Source organism: Eulemur rufifrons, chromosome 17, assembly GCF_041146395.1.
Source record: "Eulemur rufifrons isolate Redbay chromosome 17, OSU_ERuf_1, whole genome shotgun sequence".
NCBI lineage: Eukaryota > Metazoa > Chordata > Mammalia > Primates > Lemuridae > Eulemur > Eulemur rufifrons.
The window spans coordinates 93,191,751-93,212,797 of NC_090999.1; positions in this window are offsets into that span (position 1 = coordinate 93,191,751).

Below are 21,047 nucleotides of genomic sequence, written 5' to 3' on the forward strand. Positions count from 1 at the left end.
TGAGCAGAAGAAGTAGTGACTGAAAACTCCTCAAATATGACAAAAAATGTTAATCTACACATCCAAGACGCTCGATGAGCTCTAATCATCTGGTCTAAGAGTGAAGGTTACACAAGTACAGAACGAGGCCATCGCACTCTAGAAGCTGTTAGAAGGGAGTATAGAAAAGACAAAAAGCAATCAATATCATTTGTAGAATTACAAAGTCATCAACTCAATTTTTGTCTTAGCTAATAAAAATTTATTAGGTCACACATCAGCAAGAATTTTACATTGATGAGAAGCCTGAGATCCTGAAAGACCCTAAAATACCTTCATAATCAAAAAAAGATTAAAAATAGTAATAATTTAATAAGTATACTTTGTTTCATTCCATTATAAATACTATAATTTACTACTATAACTATTAGCTTTGTAGACTAAAATATTTGATTAATATAAAATATTAACACATGTCGCATAACACAGCACCTCACGCACAAGACGGTTTCAAAGCTAACCCTTCTCGCCTCAGGGCGAGAGTGCGCCTTGCATGCAGACAGCCAAGCTTCCAGAGGTTTCAGAGGCTTTCCCTTCCCCAGGGCCCTTCCCCTGAGACGTAAGTCTTTCCAGTTAAGGCTCCTTCATCTCCAAATGCAAAGGAAAGAAGGATTCTATTTAAAGCTGGATTGATCCTTTATAGAAATATGAATGAGCATTAGTTATACTTCGTGAGGGCAAGGCAGAGAGACTGGAAAAACTCAGGACACCGAGGAGTCACCCAGACTGGAAGAGGACACAACTCGGCAGTGCCTGGGGGCGTGAGGCTCAACGTTGACAACTTGTGGACCTTACTTCTCTCCTGCTCATGCAGGGGCTTTTGAAAAGTAAATTACCTTTTGGTGAAATAATTCAAATTTGCTAAATTTATCTATCTCTTCTTTAGTCCACAAGTATTTTTGAATGACTACAATTTGAAATAATGACAGAAAAACCTATAAAGAAAAAACTGGTGTTCTGTAGCGAGCCATATGCATTAAGCCATGTCATAATCATAAAACAAATACCAGCCCGAGGCTTTTCGTTTGATACAGTAACAACAGTAGTGATAGGTATTTACAGAGAGGACCAAGTGCTTATATTCTAATGAGTTAAATTATCTACATTCCCTTGTGGATTACACAGTTGAGAAGGAAAGGATGACACATTATAGAGAGGCACACTCCTTATAAACAAGTATGTAATCAGGGGTCTCAGGAATGACCTAGCCTGAGCCAGGCCAGGGCGCTCAATGCGCCCACGTTGCCTAGTAACGTGCTATGGCAACAGCAGCTTCCCTCCTTTGAGTTAATCTCAGCATCCCTGGCCTCTAAGGCACAAAAGTGTGGTCAGAAAAAGGAATGCATATTATTTTTCATTGATTTATAAAGTCTGTTGGAAAATATGTTTTTAACAGAATAAAAATAAACTGTGTTAGTGAAAACATAAGTCTGATTTTCTTTATCTTTAATTTTTTTTTTTTTTTGACTGAAAGTACACAGAGGAGAGACACCCATCAAACCTCTGGTGGCAAGAAGGGTGGGGAAGGCTAATTATTGACCCTCCCCTTGAAGAACAAATAGAAGACAAGAAGTAGTCAGTGTGGGGGTGGAGAGGAGTCTAAACAAACGCAGCCAAATGCACAAAGGCCAGTGGTCAAAGTGAGTGTGCCGTGTGGCCTTGGGGGGGTGGCAGGGTCCGTGCAGACGGTCACCCTTCCTGAAGGGCAGAGTGCGAGTGACAGTCGCAGCTACTAGAGATGCGGCCAAAGAAGTCAGGCAGACACCCTCCCACACTCTAGCAAGCGCCGACAGTGGGCTCAGCTTAAGTAGAGCCAGTGGGAAGGACGAGAAGTGAAGGAATTCTAGAAATACTAACAGGAGGTAAAGGCAAGAGAATGTGGTGTCCTTTACGAATACAGAAGCGAGGCTGAGGTCGGGCATCTGTCCGGCATCTGACTTAAGCCACCGCGGGCTGGTGCTGGCGGCCCTGGGCCGGTGCCGCAGACGCAGCGCATCGGGCACAGGCGACCGGGCGGTGAGGAGCCGGCAGAGGCCACCACGACTCACAGTTGCGCACATTTCAGTTTCATCTGTACACGACATAGATTTTCGGAGTCCTATTCCTTGTCTGGTCTCTGTTGTTTGGAACTTAACGCTTTTCTCTAAATTTTAACTGAACACTGTAAGAGAACATGAGAAACACTCACAGTCGCCACCTGAGAGGCCCGGCCGACCTGAGCACAAGTGCCCGCGGGGCCAGCCCGGCGCTGGGGCCAGAGCAGAGCTCTCACCCGGGAAAGCAAGACCAGAACAGGGAGTCCGGACAATGGCCCGAAATCCTTCCTTTGTTTGAGGCATGTAGTCAGAGCGAAGCTTAAACAATGTTATAGAGGAACAATGAATGTTTAAAATCAATCTCCTTTAACTTTAAATAAATAGAATTTGTTTTCCTTAGTGACTGCAGTTAGAACACATTTTAGATCTTCAGTCACGTCCAAGAACATCCAATAACACTAACTGGGATCCAGAAATTTTTTTTTATTTTTACATACCCTTGATGGTAAGTTAACTCCATCTTCATAAGAACTGCTTTGGCTATTGTCAGAGTGTAAGTTAAAATGTCTGAGGTTTGAGAGAAAACAGATCATCTTGAGAAATCACTTTGGATGGCAAGGGAGCTGTAATGCTAGCATTCAAACCACATCAATCATGGGGGTGGAGAACTACTACTAAGTGCCATATGAAAATAGTTGAGTACTTTCCAAAGGCAGGGGGAAATCTATAGCAAGCACTATAATGTTTAGTTTTAGGGGTGGGGTTCTTTCTTTTAAAATATTTTAAATCCCTTTTAAAAGATACATTTCCTTATATGTTGTACTGGCTGATTTTTTTTTGTACTAGCTAAGAATAGCACCTTTGCAAAAAGAGCTGGGCTGTGTTTGGTTGCTAGAGGATACCTACACTGTTTGAGTAAGAGACATGTTCCAATATTTCTTGCTCCAAAAATTACTCTCTGACAATCTATTTTATATTATATAATGAAATTCCACCATTAGAAATTCTTTTTCCTGAGGAAGGATAACAATTAGGATATTTACAAATCATCTGATAGTATCCTTTACGTGCAATAGCAGAGGGAAGAAGGTGAAGGAGATGAATTGGGTAGGAGCACAGATTACGAGACGCCATGAGAAAAGGATGAGAGTAGGGGCAATGGTGGTTGAAGAAGTGGGTAGAAGAACACAAAACAAGTTTTCAGACTTGACAGTTTTCATGGAGCTGAGTCCACGGTCAACAGACAGTAAAAGAAGAGAAGGGAGGCGAGTAACTTGACTGATTATTACTGACCTTCTAGATACACAGAGGCACACACTGCCAATACATACACAGACATATATTTATTTACAAAAATATGATAATCTTTACACATATCAGAGATAAAAGAATGTGTGGATATCAGCAAGTAGTGATGTAACTATCTTTTTTGTATGTGGTGCCCCATGTATTGTCTGATAAAGTTGTATTGTTATTGTGGGTCCTTGAACACAGGATAGGGCAGTCCTGTCTTCACTGGTCCCAACAGCTTGAGAGAACCATATCTGCCGTGCAGACCTGTCGCTGAGGGCAAGAGAGGGCAATGCCAGTGAAGGCGATGAGTCCTGGGCTCCAAAACATCAGGCGCCAGTGCACCTGGCATGGAGCCATGCAATACCTTCATCAGCATTTATTGCTTTGGACACTGTATTTGGGCAAAACACAAAGGATAAAAACAGGAAGGGTCTTGATCTTTCAGAACTTTAAAATATTAATATTCATCAAATAATTTCATAGAAGAATGAAATTTAATTACAAACCAAACAAGTGCTATGAAGAAAAAGGATCGTGACTGACAGGAGAATATAACGTGACAGGCATACATGACATACATACGTGGAGATGTGGAGGGAAAGATGGACAAGAAATGCTTCTTTGAAAAAGAAAGTGGTGAGCAGAGACCTGGTGGGTGTGTAGCAGCAGTTCCCTAGGTGAGTAGGGAGAGAAGAAGGTATGCATGCGGAGATAGGATGAGAAGGAGTGAGAGCCAGGAAACAGGAACAAAATGACAGGAGGAAACACGGCGCATTCCAAGAAATGAGGAACGTGAGTGCGGCAGCCGTGCAGAGAGGAGAGGGGGGTCGTCCAGAATGAGGGAGCAGGCAGGGAGCCAACTGTAGAGCGCTTTAGGCCCCGTTCAGGATTCCTTTTTTATCCTAAAGGGAATGAGAAGCTGATACAGTATTTTAAGCAGAAATGTTTTAGTAAAATTTGTGTTAGCTGTAGTGTGTAGAATGGATTGGAGAGGAATGAAAATGACCAATTAAGAATCCATTGCAGGAAACCAAGTACAAACGATGTGTCATAGAATGGTTGAGATGCTATTCTTGGGAAGAGGATCCAGTGTAAAGAGAAATATATTTTGGTTTTAGATATGCTGAGTTTGAGGGTCCTTGAAATACCAAAGGAAGAATGTTAAGTGGCAGCGAGATATCCAGATTTGGAGCTCAGGGGGTATGTCTGGAATGGCTGGAGCCGCGAACACCTCTTGCTCCAGGGGCAAGAAGAAAACGGCATACTGAGATTAGGAGCTCCTCTGAGCCAGATCAAGTTCGCCTTCTAACTATGCAGAGACTTTAATTAATGTGTCTATTGAATTCTGATTTGCATTTCTCAACTTTATCACCTGCAATGCTAAATTTTATTGTATGGCACATATAATGAGCATCCTAAGTGATTTCTCTCTTACTCTAAAGGTAGAATTTAAAATTCAATTTACAGATTTTTCACAGTGCTGTTGACTGAAAAGAAAACAACTAGCTTCCATGGACAGATTCATAGAAAAATGCCCAGTTATTTTGACCACTCATTCAATAAAATATTTATCGGGTATCTACTATGGGCAAGACTCTCTTCTGGGTATTAGAGATACAGCAATAAACAAAATGGAAAAAACAAACAAACAAACAAACAAAAAAAAACCCCTACCCTCACAGAGCTTACAGTGTCGTAAGCTGTTAGTATAAGACATAATATATACATTAAGCAAAATGAATAAAGTTAATATATAGTATGTTATATAATGGTAAATATCAAAAAGAAAGCATCAAGTAAGGAAGGGAGTTAGGAAATGCATGTGTGTTGACAAGCCTCAAATTTTGAAAAGAGTGTCCAGGAAAGACCTCAGAAATTGTATTTGGAAAAACATCATGAAGAATTATGAGGGAGTGAATTATATGGATATCTGAGAGAACAACATTCCAGACATAGAAGACAAATAGCAAAATGGTAAATATAAATTCTACCTTATAGTAAGTATACCAAATTCAAATGGATGAAATTCTTCAACTAAATGGAGAAGTTTGATAGATGGATATAAAAAATGGTCCAGCCATATGCTATCTACAAAAGACAGCATTATTTGAATAGCCAAAAAATGGAAACAACCCAAATTTCCATTGATGGATGAATAGATAAACAAAATGTGGTTTATCCATACAATGGGGTTTATTTACCCATAAAAAGTAATAAAGTACTGATACACACTATGACATGAATGAATCTTGAAAACATCATGCTAACTGAAAGAAGCCAGACACAAAAGGCTGCATGTTGTATGATTGTATTATATGGAATATTTAGAATAGGCAAACCCATAGAAAGAGAATGTAGATTAGGGGTTGGCAGGAGGTGGATAGAGGAGTAATGGGGAGTGACTGCTTATGGCATAGGGTTTAATTTTTGGGGGTGTGTAATGAAAATGTTCCAGAAATAGTGTTGATGGTTGCACAATCTTGTGCAATATACTAAGAATCACTGAATCATACACTTTAAAATGGTGAATTTTAGAGTATGCAAATTGTCTTGAAATAAATAATTACCATAGTTCAAGAAAATAAATGACATAGCAGGTTGGAAAATGGACCAAATAGAAATTCTAGAATTGAAAAAAACAATCACGAAAATTAAAACTACTAGGTAGTGAATAAATAGCAGAATAGAGACAGCTTCAAGGACAATTTGCATACTGGAAGATAATGTAGAAAAAAATATCCACCATGAATGACAGAGAGAAAAATGATGGAATATGGGAAGATAGGATAAAAAAATAAAGGATAGAGTTAGAAGTTCTGACACAAATTTAATTGGAGTCCCAGAAAGAGAAGAGAGAGAGAGAGAAAAGAGTGGAAGCAATAGTTGAAAAGATTATGCCTAAACATTTTCCATAACCGAAACAGATTCAAGCTATAGATTCATGACCTCCAAACAAACTCCAAGCAAAGTGACAAAAACCCACCCAGATATATAATGAAACTGCTTAAAAACCAAAGATATGAAGAAAAAAATCTCAAGAACAGATCGGGAACAATATCAGATCAAAGGGCAACTATTTGACTGACTGTTAACTTCTTGAGAATAAGAGAAACCAAACAAGGAAAAGGTATCTTCAGAGAGCTCAACGAAAATAATGACCAAACTATAATTATGGCCCATGTAAATTTATTTCAAGAAAGAAGGAAATAAGATATTTTCAGTTAAAGGAATCACCAGCACAACAGTATTTTTAGGATAACAAAGCATATTCTTTGGGAGAAAGAATAAAATACCAGATGGAAAGTTACAGTAATACAAAAAAATGACTAGTGATAAGATCATAAGTGAAATAGAAGATGGAGATGAAGAAATTACTCAGAATGCAAAACTGTGAGAAAAAGATGAAAAATATAAAAGAGCAACTAAGTGATATAAGGGACAGAATGACAATATCTAATATATGTTTAATTGTAGTCCCCAAAGAAAATATTTGAGAAAATGGAAAAGAGATAATATTTGAACAGATAGTTTGAAGACAGAATTTTACAGAACTGGTGGAAAATGATTCAGGAGCACATTGTAGGAAATGTGCAAAGTAAAGATCTTAAGACAGACAGAATAAAAAGACAGATTATAAATAAAACTGACTGAGAATTTCAACATTTAACATTTAGGGAATCTAGAAGAGAGTGAATTATTTCTTGAGGAATGTAAATGAATTATAACTGTTGATACCAGTTGTATTCCCAGGTACATTTTGTTTGAGAATAAAGTTGAAACAGACATTTCCAGACAACCCCAAACTTATATTTTATTACCAATAGGCCTTAAGTAAAGAAATTTCTAAAGAGAAATGAGTATCTGAGATGTAGGATGAAATGATGTTCAAAGAAATTATTAAACTTGTAGACAAATTTAAATTAGCATTGATTGTTTAAAACAATAATAGCAACTACTAATTGTATGGTTAAAAGAAATAGCAAAAAAGAACCAAAATAATAATATGTAAGGCTGAAGGGGTGGATGATTGTAATTAAATACCTCCAAGAAGTCCTTCATTGTTTTGGAATAAGAGAGAGATATTAAATATTGTTAGATTTTAGGTAAAGAATGCATGTCAAAATTTTAAGTCAATAAAAAAATAAAACTAGGATGTTTAACTTCCAAAGCAGCAGAGGGATAAAACTGAGCAAAAAACAATCAGTATGACTAAAAAATTTATAATGTACATTAAGTTATAATGTACATGAAGCTACAATGAAGCTAGTAATACATTCTTCTTTCATACTCAAAATCTGATCTTCATTTTAATAACTGTAATCATTAATACACGGTGTTTTACAGTGTATAATTTTTGAGCTTTTAAACTAATTTTACAATAGCATCTACCTTGTCAGCTTCTCTTTTATCCTAATAATTGAATGAAAAATATTTGAATTATTATTGATATGAATTTTAACTGATTTCTATTTGTAGAACCTGATGATATTGATGAATAAATAACATTAATTAACTGTTTACAAAATTTTTCTTCTGCAAATAGTGGATGCATTAAAAGCTATTGCTGCACTTTCATATGTTCATGGACAATCTTGGAACTGAAAATGAACATATGTAGTTTTAAAAAAACAGTCTTTTGTTGTATATGAAAGTCATGCTTCATAAACTGTTATGTGAGCACATTTTCTGCAACTGCATATACTAAATTGTTTTCTTCTGGAAGTCTTAAGATAATTAATTTTTGAGGTTGATGGTGATGTTTCTTTAGCAGATTTGTGTCTTCTGGTTTTCTTGTGTTAGTGATACAGTACAAATCTCATGGTGGGTAGGAAATGTTGAATATTTTGTGCAAAATACTTTTTGTCTCTTACTTTCTTGGAAACTAAAAAACTCAGTATTTCATTTCACTTTCATTTTTAGCTTACTGCTGCTAAAATTTATTTCAAAATTTCAAAAATTGGGAAACAATAAATAAATATCATAGAGTTGCATGACATAATAATGGCACGATCACTACATCAAGAGAATAGACTACTTACTCTCTATTCAGTCTCTAAAAGGACAGCTCTCGTTCTAGTTCCTACATGTTTATCATATTCATAACCTATAACTTTCAGTGCTTTCCCCGGGGGCCCCATCTGTTAGGGAAAGGCTTTCCGTGCAGGACTGGTGGAGGTTTGTTTACCTCGCAGACCAGGGCAACACAGACTGCTCCTCCCTCCAACACGACCGAGGCCAGACCGGGATGGCTGCCTCTCGCCACTTATGTTCCGGAAACATAGCGAGCACCCTGCACGCCGACCTTGGAAGGGAAACGTTAGATTTCTTAAGTCCGAGGGTTGGGGGAAAGAGAAAAGGTTATGTTAGTTGTCTTTAAATTTAAATTAGGTTTCAGGCTGAAACTATTAATTCCCCATCATTCTCACACTCTCCTAGATGAGACATGGCAGAAAAGACCAAACCCACCAAAGTGAAATTTGTCAATCCTTTTTAGGTTACACCTGAAACTAGCACAGTGTCATTTCTGTGAAACTCCATGGGTCACAGCAGTGAAAGACTGGCCCAGGTTCACAGGGAAGGGACAACATGTTCACTTTTAATGGGAAAAATGCCAAAGAATCTGTGGCCATCTTTAGAAAGCCACATGTGGTCACAGCCGGCTCAGGTGAACATCTGGATGTGGCTACGCAGCCACTCGCTTGCTGCTAAAGCAAACAGTATCAACTGTCCATCCTCCCTCAAGGTTGGCAACGCTAATGCACACGGCGAGTTTCATCACAGTGTTCATCTCTTACCTGTTAGTCAATTAGGCAAGTAGCTATTAGCATCACCCCCGTGCAAAACACTGGCACTGTGCTAATTGCCATGCAGTAAAAAATATGAACCCAAAGCCCAACCCTTCAAGAGCCAAGAATCTACTGAGAAGTTGATCATGCTTAAATAAGCCCCGGAAAGGAAGGGCTGGTATTCACAGGGAGGTTTGCCAGTGGGCGCCTATTCACGAGCATGCGCAGACATGCTATGATCACAGGACACTGATCATTAGAACAGTCTAAGATTCAGACATAAGCATCAAACCCACTAAACATTTCATTTCCTTCATTGTTAATATTCCAAGGCACTCGGCTGTGGTAATATTATTTAATAACTGACCACCCAATTTTGGGACTAGTTAATGTTTTTATTTTAAAACATTTTATTTATTCTTAAAACTAAAGTCTTCTATAACTTTAGAGGGAAGACGATATAATGTGTGAAATGTGGCATTAATAAAGATGGACTGACAGATCTGAAAGAACAAATGGATTGTCTGAACAGATAAAGCCACTCGTGTGCCAGACACATGGAATTTTAGAGATTTCTCCCACAAGTCCAGTGCGTGCACGCACACACACACACACACACACACACAGAGAAAGCTGTAGGTGTTTCCACTGAGACTGTGGCTTGTGATTATCCTTATATGCAAAAAAATGACAGACCTCAAAAATAAGTGGTAGAAAAAGCACGTTATCTGTACTGAAAACAATGGTGTCCTGTATGCAGCTAACAGCCCTCGAGAAAGAAATCTCTAAATAAGCATTAACTTTAAATCTGTAAAGAGTTACGGGCCGGGAGCGGTGGCTCACGCCTGTAATCCTAGCACTCTGGGAGGCCAAGGCGGGTGGATCGCTCAAGGTCAGGAGTTCGAGACCAGCCTGAGCAAGAGCGAGACCCCGTCTCTACTAAAAATAGAAAAAAATTATATGGACAACTAAAAATATATATATAGAAAAATTAGCCGGGCATAGTGGCGCATGCCTGTAGTCCCAGCTACTCGGGAGGCTGAGGCAGTAGGATCGCTTGAGCCCAGAAGCTTGAGGTTGCTGTGAGCTAGGCTGACGCCACGGCACTCACTCTAGCCTGGGCAACAAAGTGAGACTCTGTCTCAAAAAAAAAAAAAAAAAAAAAGAGTTACGATATCCCCTGCCCCAAGAAATGCAGCCAAAATCTGAAAACAGTGTAGGATGGGACTAGAAGGAAAAGGAAAAGGGACATTACCAAATGAATTATACCTCAGGAAAGTTAAGGTTGCAAGCCAGCATCTCAAATGTTAGCAAAAGATGAATTGACAATTCATTCTGGAATTTCTAATAATAATACCACCGGAAGTCCCCTCCAGACAAATTCTCAAAGGTCACCCATGCTGATTGACTTGAAGGAATACTAAGTGAATGTTAGGTAACTGTGTGAGCTACACCGGAATGGATAGGGGAGGGTGGATAGGGGAGGGTAGAACTCAGCAGCAAACACACCTCACATCGGAGCTTGGGTTCAAAAGAACGTGTACATCAGGTAGGTCTGAGTGGAGACGGGGTGGATGCAGAGAGGTGTCGTAGGTAGGTTTGCCTGGAAAAGAACTCCGAAATGGAAGTGTGTACAGGAGTTTAATTCGGGGTGGGCGGGGTGCTGCTCCTCTCCTTTCACCTGTCAGGAAGTGGGGAGAGCAGGACGGGGCAGACAGGGAAGTGGAACGGAGAGGCTATTGCAATGGAGTCCTCAGTTGACCCAAGGGAAAGTGGGAGGTGGGTGCTCCTTCAGAGCTGTCCCACAATGGGGCCAGGTTTTGAAAAGTAGTAACTTGTTTTATATTTTGGAGGGGATGTTTTGATATGCCCCATACTATTAGGCTCCTAAAACCTTAACTTAGATGTAGTGTACCCCCAAAATTTTGTACGGTTTATTTCCCACTTTATACAGTATGTCTAGAGTCCTCCAATGTACATGCTGCTTCTTAAAATGGAATATTAAAAAAAATAATGTATAGAGCACTAGCTGTCTTTTAAAAAGGATCCCTGGAAGGAGTCACTCAACACTTCTGCTTCCTTCTCATGGGCTGGAACGTAGTCCTATGGCCACGTCTAGAAGGCTGAGAAATGCACCCTTCATTCTAGGCGACCAAGCACGCAGGTGGCAGTCGGGATTTCTGTTACTCCAGTGGACAAGGCGGAGGGTGGACAGAGGAGGACCACCTGCCATCTCTGCCATAAACATCGCATCCATTGACACGTGAAACCGAGCTTACACAACTGGGTAGGTACCGTTATTGAACGAAAGGTAACCGTACTACATTTTGACAATGTAAAACTACTGTCCAGTAGATGAGGTAGGATGGGCCTGTGAGACCCACCAAGCAGCAACCCTGAGGGTAAGATAAGAGGGACAGATCTGGGTCAGGCGGGCAGGGGCACGAGGCCCTGTGTGGAGGAGCAGCCTCAACCTGTGAGTCGTGCTGTCTGTGTTGAACCAAGTGTGGGAAATGTGAACCTACAGGAAGGAGTCCGCAAGAGATGTCAAGTAAGCGAGGAGTCTTGCAGGTCTCTGACCTCATTATCGCCTCCTCCCCCGGTGGGCTTAAACCGAACTTTTTAGTTTGGTGAACTGACTTTTCTTTCAAATGGAGACAAAGGTTAAACCTGTGACTCAGTGTTGCGATAATGTGATCTCTCAAAGACTTTTAGTCTCAAGACAAATTTGTCACAATGACGTATCACTGGTGAGATTCCATGTTCTTTCACTCTCCAGGAGACAAGGGAGTTATTCTCTAGGACAGATTCATTCACCTGCCCAGACAGCTTCCCCACGGGAATCTGATTCTCCCAAGCACGGCACTAATAATTATCCAGGCCACCAGTCTGCTCAAGTTACTTACAGCTGGAAAGTACAAAAGTCACGGACTGGGGAGGAACGAAAATTGCCCTTGTGTAGATTGTCTAACACGCGTAGAAAGCAATGGATTGAAAGATGATACCTGCCTACGTACGGAAAGAGATTGATTTGGGGATTACAGAACACTGTGATTAATCTCAAAATTATGTATTATGCATTGTGAAAAAATTTTATGTATTGTGAAGTAATTTTAAAATGCAATTAATTATTTTTAGCCATGTGGATAAAGTCCCATGTTTTGAATTTGACTTTTTCAGTTGCTTCATACAATACTAACTTAATTCAAAGGTATTTCATCTCAAAGATCAGTTATTAATATGAAGCATGCTTTTCTCCAACGCACACATTTAGTCAACTCAAAAAACTTGCGGTAGTGTTAATGTCGTTAAGATAGTCATTTGATAACATTTTTCAGTTTTGCCACAAGGTGGCAGCACATGCCAGGGTGCCTATTGACAGTCACAGCCGTGTGCGTGTAGGGTTAACGCACTCTCTCGTTTTTGGACACAAAGGATGACTCAAAGGCTAAACGTGTACCTTCTGGAAGGTAAGCAGTTTACGTTATTGCTTATTTTGTTGCTCATATTCTTAAGTTCAAGACTGAAACATTATTTTCACCCCATAATCAGATCTCAATTTGTTTGTTTTATAAATTAAGCAATCCGGTGAAAAAACTATTTAGTTTCAGGCCAGCGGGAGAAAACATCCTTAGCCATAAATCTCATTTGGTCTTTCTTCTACTCTACTGACTCCCAAGAGAAATGAGCTCAAATTGCTATTGGCTCTAAGCTCCTTCCCGGGGTCAGCCCCGCCCCCTCATTCCCACGGGTCTCTGCCCCACTCATTTCAGTGACGCCTTCCATGATTACTCTGTGAAAAATAACGACGCCCCTTCGCACCTCTGACATTTCTCCCCCTTATTCTGATTTATTATTGCCAGTCTACCGTACATTTACTTGTTTATTTTGTTGTTGTTGTTCGGCTCTAATAATATGTGGCCCCCACAAGACAGGACTGTGTCACGTTCCTGCACTAGGTAGGTGTTCACTAAAGATGTGTTGAATATTTTGCCATGAAGGCTGGAAGAAATAATTGTAGCAAGGTGGGAGGTGTATTTAAACAGGACAAATGTAAATGAAAGCCCCCTAACCTCAGAATGGAAAGGCAGAAGTTCTCATTCCTGTTCTGCCCCACTAGTGAGGGCCCTCGTGCTGTTTCTGAGACTTTGTCAATATGGCTAGTCAATATTTAGTCGATATGGAGAATAAAATCATTTTTACTCATATCCCAACATAGATATGAAGCTCTGGTTAGATAAATGAGGCAATTATGGACCAATAAAATTCTTTTTCTAATTTGAAATAAGCTGAGATCACACGGAAGGAAACTAGTTCCTTCCCTTCAGTAGCAGCCATGATTTTCTAACCTCCAACCAACATTCCTAACCTCTCATCAAGGGTTCACAGGAAAACTTCCCAAGGACTCTCTTTTCTTTCCTAATCACATATAACATTTCTTGCTTCAGGTTCTTCTGTAAGGTATTTTCCTGAGACTTACTGGTTTTTATTAGATCTACTGGTGAGGCAGAGCAAATGTACAACACACACAAAAAGAGATTAACACAGGGACGAAGTCCTAACCCACATTTCTCTTCATCAGGAACTTATATAAATGTGATGGGAAAATATTTTAAGAAATTAATCCATATGCTATCTCCCACTTTATGATATCACTGTCTACTGACTCCAAACTTGGAAACTCAAAGAAAGAATGCCAGTTGTTTCAGAAGTAGTCTACAGGAAAAGACAATCATGCCACTTTTCTGTTTAGCTATTATGATCAAGGAACACCACCATCTATGAAATTAAACAAAAATTAATGAAGACATGGCATGATTAGAAAGAACAAGCTTATATTTCTGTTCATAGGCTAGATAAAAGAATTCTGACCTGGACCAGAAGAGAAAGAATTGTTAATAGAGAATTTACTAGCCAAATCTCAAATAGAACATATCATCATTGAATTACATCACACTCTTGTCTCATTCTAACTCTTTAGCACTTTGAAGCATTCACATCATCTTTTCACTATTAAATGTCTTGACCAATTTGGAATCAATTAGATCAAAGTGTTTGGAGATTAAGTGCACGAATATCCATGTCATCTTGGACAACTCATTTTATAATATTTAGTTTCAATTTTCTTACATGGAAATTAAGTAGACTTATCCTTAGGCCAAATGTGTATATATCACTGTAAGAAAATATGCATATATACTAGATTCATCTCCAATATTCTGTTTCTACTTCTGCTTCTTTATTCGTTATTAGCCCATAACGTGCTCGAGATGCCCTTTCACCAGTCCACACTGTCGTCTCCATCATCTTGCTATGTCCAGATCCTGACCCCTTTTCTTCACTACTGTCACCTGGGTTCAAGATACTCTCATCCCCAGAGCAGATTAGCGCAACAACTTACTAACTGGTTCCCCAACTCTGTCCTTGTCCCAATAGTCTATTTTGAGTCCAGCATCCTGAATGATCTTGTTAAAATGCAAGTGTGACCCTATCACTCTTCTGGGTCCCAAACACTAATGGTTTCACGTCTCACTCAAAAATGGTGAAAGCTCTAAAAATGGCCCCAGCGCCCTATGACATATGTGTCTGCATCTTACTTCTCTGATCTCATTTCACATTGATCCTCCCCACCCTACCCTGCTGCAGCCTGGCCACTCTCCCCTCTCCTCTCTCACGGTTCTTCTCTTTCCCATACTGGGCTCGCTGCTGTCCCGCAAGCGTACCATTCAGGCTGTGTCAGCAGGTTTGCACCTCCCTGCAATGCTCTTTCTCTAGACACCGCTCTGACGAGACCCTCATCTTCTTCAGGTTGATGCTCAATTTTTACCTTTTCACAGAGGCCTTCTCGGACCACCCTATTTAAAATATTAATCATGCCCAACTATTCCCATTCTCTGCTTTATTTTTCTATAATTCATGTCCATGCTATCATGTTATGTACTTTGCTTGTTAACTTTGCTTATTGTCTTCCTTCCTGGACTAGAACATAATAAGCTCCATAAAGGTAAATTGTGACTTTTGCTTTCTTTATTAAAAAAGTTAATGGGAATTGTATTCAAAGGAGTAAAAATCACTTACATGTCATATTCATTCATCATGATATCATTTCAGTGAGACTAGATAGGTATTGGCTTTTTTCATAGATACTGTATTTTATCTCTTTTATAATAATTAGAATAAAAAGAATATCCCCAGGAATGAGGATATGTAAATATATTATAAAATGTTTGCGTGTGCTTAATATTAATGCTTGTATGTGTATATGCATATTTATATACAGATGTAAAAATATTTACTTGCAAATATATTTTAAGTGGCTTTAACAAGTAAAATCATAGCATGAGAAACATGCAGCAAAGTACAAAGAATACGCTATAAAGAACAGATAAATAACATTGTCTGTGTTATTGCACCAGCCTCCTGAATTCCATCCTTTCTGCTGGTTTCTACCTTAACAATTAATTCCACACATTTCTTCTAGAGTAAGTTCTCTAATATGACCACTTCACTGCCCTGCTTAAACCACTTCAATGAAGTTTTGCTTTTCTATTAGCTTTTAGAAATATTTAAAAATTTTAGGGAGACAGTTTTGCTTGCTTTTTTTAAATTTCAGAATATGACAGGGGCACACACATTTTGGTGACGTGATTTGCTCTTGTGCAGTTTGAGCCAAAGTTATACGTGTCCATCACCCAGATAGTGTGCATTGCACCCATCAGGTGTGAATTTACCCATCCCTCCTCCCCCTCCCACCTGCCTGGTTTCCGTTGGGTTTTACTACTATATGTGCACGTGGGTGTTGTATTAAAGTGGAACTAACTGATCAGCACCCACGTGCACATATAGTAGTAAAATTCACTTTTGCTTTCTTAACAGAACACTTGTGATAGCAAAAGAAAGGCCGATACGCCTCTGCTTCCCTCGTGTTCAAAGGATATTCACAAATAGAACATTACACATCCCCGTGTACAGTTGCACTTACAACGTTATATTATAAATAATTGTATGTATATGTCTTCCTGACTAGTTGTGAGTTACTTGCGGTGTTTTATCTTATTTCATTTCTATTTCTATCCCTATCATGTGTCTAAGGTTGATAGAGATTTGGTAAATGTTTTGACTAAAAGGAACCATATAAAAACACCTACATTCATAATGCATGCTAGAATGTAACAGTGGCACTAACAAACACACCAGAACTTATACATTCAAGGCTTTTTTTTTTAGTATTGAAAGAAGTCTCCCTTGGAAGCCAGAAATATTCTCATAATTTTCCTTGTGTTTTTTTTTCTTTAACTCCTTCTTTGTTATTGCCTCAATGTCTGACCAATTAAAAAATACTGTCAATAATGTTAAATCATCCTTTCAACCTAGATTCGTTTTGGGGAAAATTCAACTTATTTATTTATTTATTTTTTAATTTCAGCTTATTATGGGGGTACAAAAGTTCAGGTTATATATATTGCCCATGCCCCCCGCATCCCCCGACTCTGAGCTTCAAGCGTGTCCATTCCCCAGACACTGCACATCACACTCATCATGTAGGTATACACTCATCCCCTCCCCCCACTCCCCACATCTGTCTGACACCCAATTGGTGTTATTCCCAAATGTGCACTTAGGTGATGATCAGGGAAACCAATTTGCCGGTGAGTACATGTGGTGCTTATTTTTCCATTCTTGGGATACTTCATTTAATAGAATGGGTTCCGACTCTCTCCAGGAGAACAAAAGAGATGCCGTATCACCATTATTTCTTATAGCTGAGTAATACTCCATGGTATACATATACCACATTTTACTAATCCATTCATGAATTGGTGGGTATTTGGGTTGTTTCCACATCTTTGCAATTGTGAATGTGCTGCTATAAACATTCAGGTGCAGGTGTCTTTTTTATAGAATGACTTTTGTTCTTCTGGGTAGATGTCCAATAATGGGATTGCTGGATTGAATGGTAGGTCTACTTGAGTCTGTTTAAGGTATCTCCATATTGCTTTCCACAGGGGTTGCACTAGTTTACAGTCCCACCAGCAGTGTATGAGTATTCCTGTGTCTCCACATCCACGCCAACATGTATTGTTTTGGGACTTTTTGATAAAGGCCATTCTCACTGGAGTTAAGTGATATCTCATTGTGGTTTTGATTTGCATTTCCCTGATGATTAGAGATTTTGAACATTTTTTCATATGTTTGTTAGCCAGACCCCGTGTAGCAAAAGCAATTTTAAGTAATAAAAACAAAATGGGAGGTATTAATTTGCCAGACTTCAAACTATACTACAAGGCTGTGGTTCTTAAAACTGTTTGATATTGGCACAAGTGCAGGGACACAGACCAGTGGAACAGAACAGACAATCCAAATATAAAACCATCCTCACATAGCCATCTAATCTTTGACAAAGCAGACAAAAACATACTCTGGGGAAAAGATTATTTATTCAATAAATGGTGCTGAGAAAACTGGATAGCCACATGTAGAAGACTGAAACAGGACCCACACCTTTCACCTCTCACAAAAATCAAATCATGGTGGATAACAGACTTAAACCGTAGGTGTGAAACTATTAGAATTCTAGAAGAAAATGTAGGAAAGACTCTTACAGACATTGCCCTAGGCAAAGAATTTATGAAGAAGACCCCTAAGGCAATCACAGCAACAACAAAAATAAATAAATGGGACCTGATCAAATTAAAAAGCTTCTGCACAGCCAAAGAAACAGTCACGAGAGTAAACAGACAACCCACAGAATGGGAAAAAATTTTCACATACTACACATCAGATAGAGGACTGATAACAAGAATCTATTTAGAACTTAGGAAAATCAGTAAGAAAAAATCGAATAACCCTATCAAAAAGTGGGCAAAGGACATGAATAGAAAATTCAATTTAAAGCTAAGTTTAGTGAATAAAGTGGGTATCATTTGGAGTTCAAAAGGAATTGTGATAATAATGTAAGATTTATTTTCTCTTGTGTAACTCGCAAACTGGCTTTGATTATAAGTTTCAAAAAGACATTTCAATAATGATGGGTGGGCAATAATAGTCTTTCAAAGAAACCATGTGCTAAAAAAACACCTTATTTGGAAGTATGGAATCTATTATTATTTTTAAAAGTTAGTAGCAGTATTTTAGGCACATTTTAAAACAGTCTTATTTTTTTCCAAAAAGGCAAAGTGAAATCGCTATATCTGCAATATCAAGGGAAGACATGCCGAAAATAATACACACTGAAAAAAGTAGTATTGTCAGAACTTTTACTGAGGTTCTGAAGATGAGTCTTAACCATGTATTCAAGTCATTTCTTGCTCATGTGTGCTGCCTGATGCTGCCACAGATGAGAAAGCAGTGACTATTGCATCCAGTATATTTCCTGGACGTAGGTAACAAGGAAACCCAACAGAACTTTTGCTTTTGCTTAGATTACTGTACTTGAACTTGTTCTTTCAACACTCATTCATTTAACAGATAAAACACTTTGCTAGCTGGGAAACAGTAAGATCTTATATACAGTATTAATTATCACCTAAATATCTAATTATAGAAACTTGATTAAACCTTGAAATAATAATTAACAAGACATAGAAGTATATAATTAGATGCTAAAAAAAGCAGACAAGAAAATAAGTGAAACCAGAATTCAGATACATGAGTGCTTAAGTAATGAGAGATTTTAAAAAGAAATTGGACTCTAAATAGTTGACAGTTTCGGAAGGAGATGGTGGCATGGAAAACATGAGGTAAGGCTTGAAGTTGGAAACGGGCAGTTTGGGGCAAGGAGCAGCATTAAAAATTGGTGAGAGGAATGACTGAATAGTTGGGAGACTGGTGTAGATCAGAGAGCAGGATGTAGCCAGGGTGGGAGGGTACTTTTGAGAAAGGGAATGATCTAGAATCGGTGTTTAAAAAATATTAATATGGCTGCAGAATGGGAAATACATTAAATCCAAGAGAAATTATAAAAACAGAATTGCAAATAAGAGTTTATTGGTGAAATTATCAAATGTCCTTTCTGCCTCAACCAGCCCCCGTAGCATCCACAACTATGACTATGCGTGGTTAGGCTTAGTTTCATCCTCCGTTGAAAAATAACACAGATATTTCCCAGGTCTACATGAGACGTCTCTAGCACAGGCAGGTTTTATAAATGTGTGGTAGATTGCGCAGCATTTGGGGCTAGGTCAGAGGGTGGATTCTATGTTGACAGCTGACCGCCTGCTATTTACCTAGACTATTAAAAATGTATAAAATGAAAAGGCCAGGAGCCGGACATAGTGGCTCACTCCTGTAATTCTAGCACTCTGAGAGGCCCAGACGGGGGGATTGCTTGAGACCAGGAGTTCAAGGTCAGCCTGAGCAAGAGCAAGACCCAGTCTCTACCAAAAAACAGAAGAATTAGCTGGGAGTGATGGTGCATGCCTATAGTCCCAGCTTTTGGGGAGGCCGAGGCAAGAGGATTGCTTGAGCCCAGGAATTAAGTTGCAGTGAGCTAGAATGAGGCCACTGCACTCCCAGCCTGGGTGTCACAGTGAGACCCTGTCTCAAAAAGTAAATAAATTTAGAAAGTTAAAAAAATAAAAAGACTTACCTTCATTCATTAATTTACTTAAAAAGCTTATAGTGACACACATCCGATGAAATTAATATACTCATTTTTAATAGGAATATTCTCTAAAATCCTTGGACTTACCATTATCTTCTTGGTGTCAGATATCTTCATTAAACTTGATAGTTATTATATAACTTGAGATTTATGATTCAACTAAAAATGTTAATTTTTGGTAGGAAATAAAAAAGGAAAGGATCTGAGATACAGCAATGCTGACTAGAAAAATTGTCAGCCATTTTTCTGAGAATCTGATTTTTCAGATTCTTCAGATTCTCAGCATTATTCACATTTGCTTTGAAAACTATTACAGTAACAATTATAACTGGACCTGGTCAGAAATGATTTTCTCCTAGGTTTCCTTTGTTAAAAGCCAGTTGTCTTTTTCAGATTCATCCAAATAATAGAGTGATCCAGAGATGACGTCTGGATTAAACCCTTTCGTCGTCAGGGCTCCCTTCAAACACTTGGAGGTTGATACCGTCTTCGTAACTTCACAAAATTTCCAGTTAATAAAATTAAAAAAATTCTGCAACATTTCTTTCAACATTGCGTTTCTAACCTAGTCAGGACTCTGTTAGCCTCGTTCTTACCAGGCCCAGGGAACCGCCTGCGGGGGCAGCCGGTGGACCTATGAGCTGTTCTTCAGTAGACACTAGATTAATTATGACGTTAGAGCATCCTGGGCTCCGTCTCCGCCTCTTGCAAGCCCTGGTCTGTCCGGCTGAGTTGCGAGGTGGGACGCGGGCCGTGGCAGGCGCCGTCTGAGCGCAGCGTCGCGGTGCGGGGGCGCTGTCCCCTGCGTGCCCCGTTCGGGTCGCCGGACGCGGGATGCGGGTCGCGGGGAGCAGGGAGCGCTGCAATCACAGGTGTGCAGCGAGCGCGTCGGCGGCTCTGATTGACCCCACTTCTCTGGGTGACTTTACCAGTTTGAGAGCTCTCGTCATCCTCAAGTACACAGAAACGCTCCCACGGTCAGAGGTGCATGGCAGCTGCAACGTAGCACATTGCATATTTTGGGACTTCGGTGTTGCTGAAAATGTCTACGGTTCCTTTTCCAACCACTTGCTGTTCTAAAATTAGACCTCCTTTTAAACATGAGGTTTTACATTGTGATGAAAGGTGTCTCCACTGCGCTCCAGGTGACGACTGGTCCCACCTGTGCGCCACAGGCCCAGCGCTTCGGTGAGCATCCTCGCGCGTGTTCCTGTGCGAGCCTCCGAGAGGGATCTGGAGGGGGCTGGCTAAGGCCAGCTGTATACCCCACTGACCCTAGCAGTCTGGAAG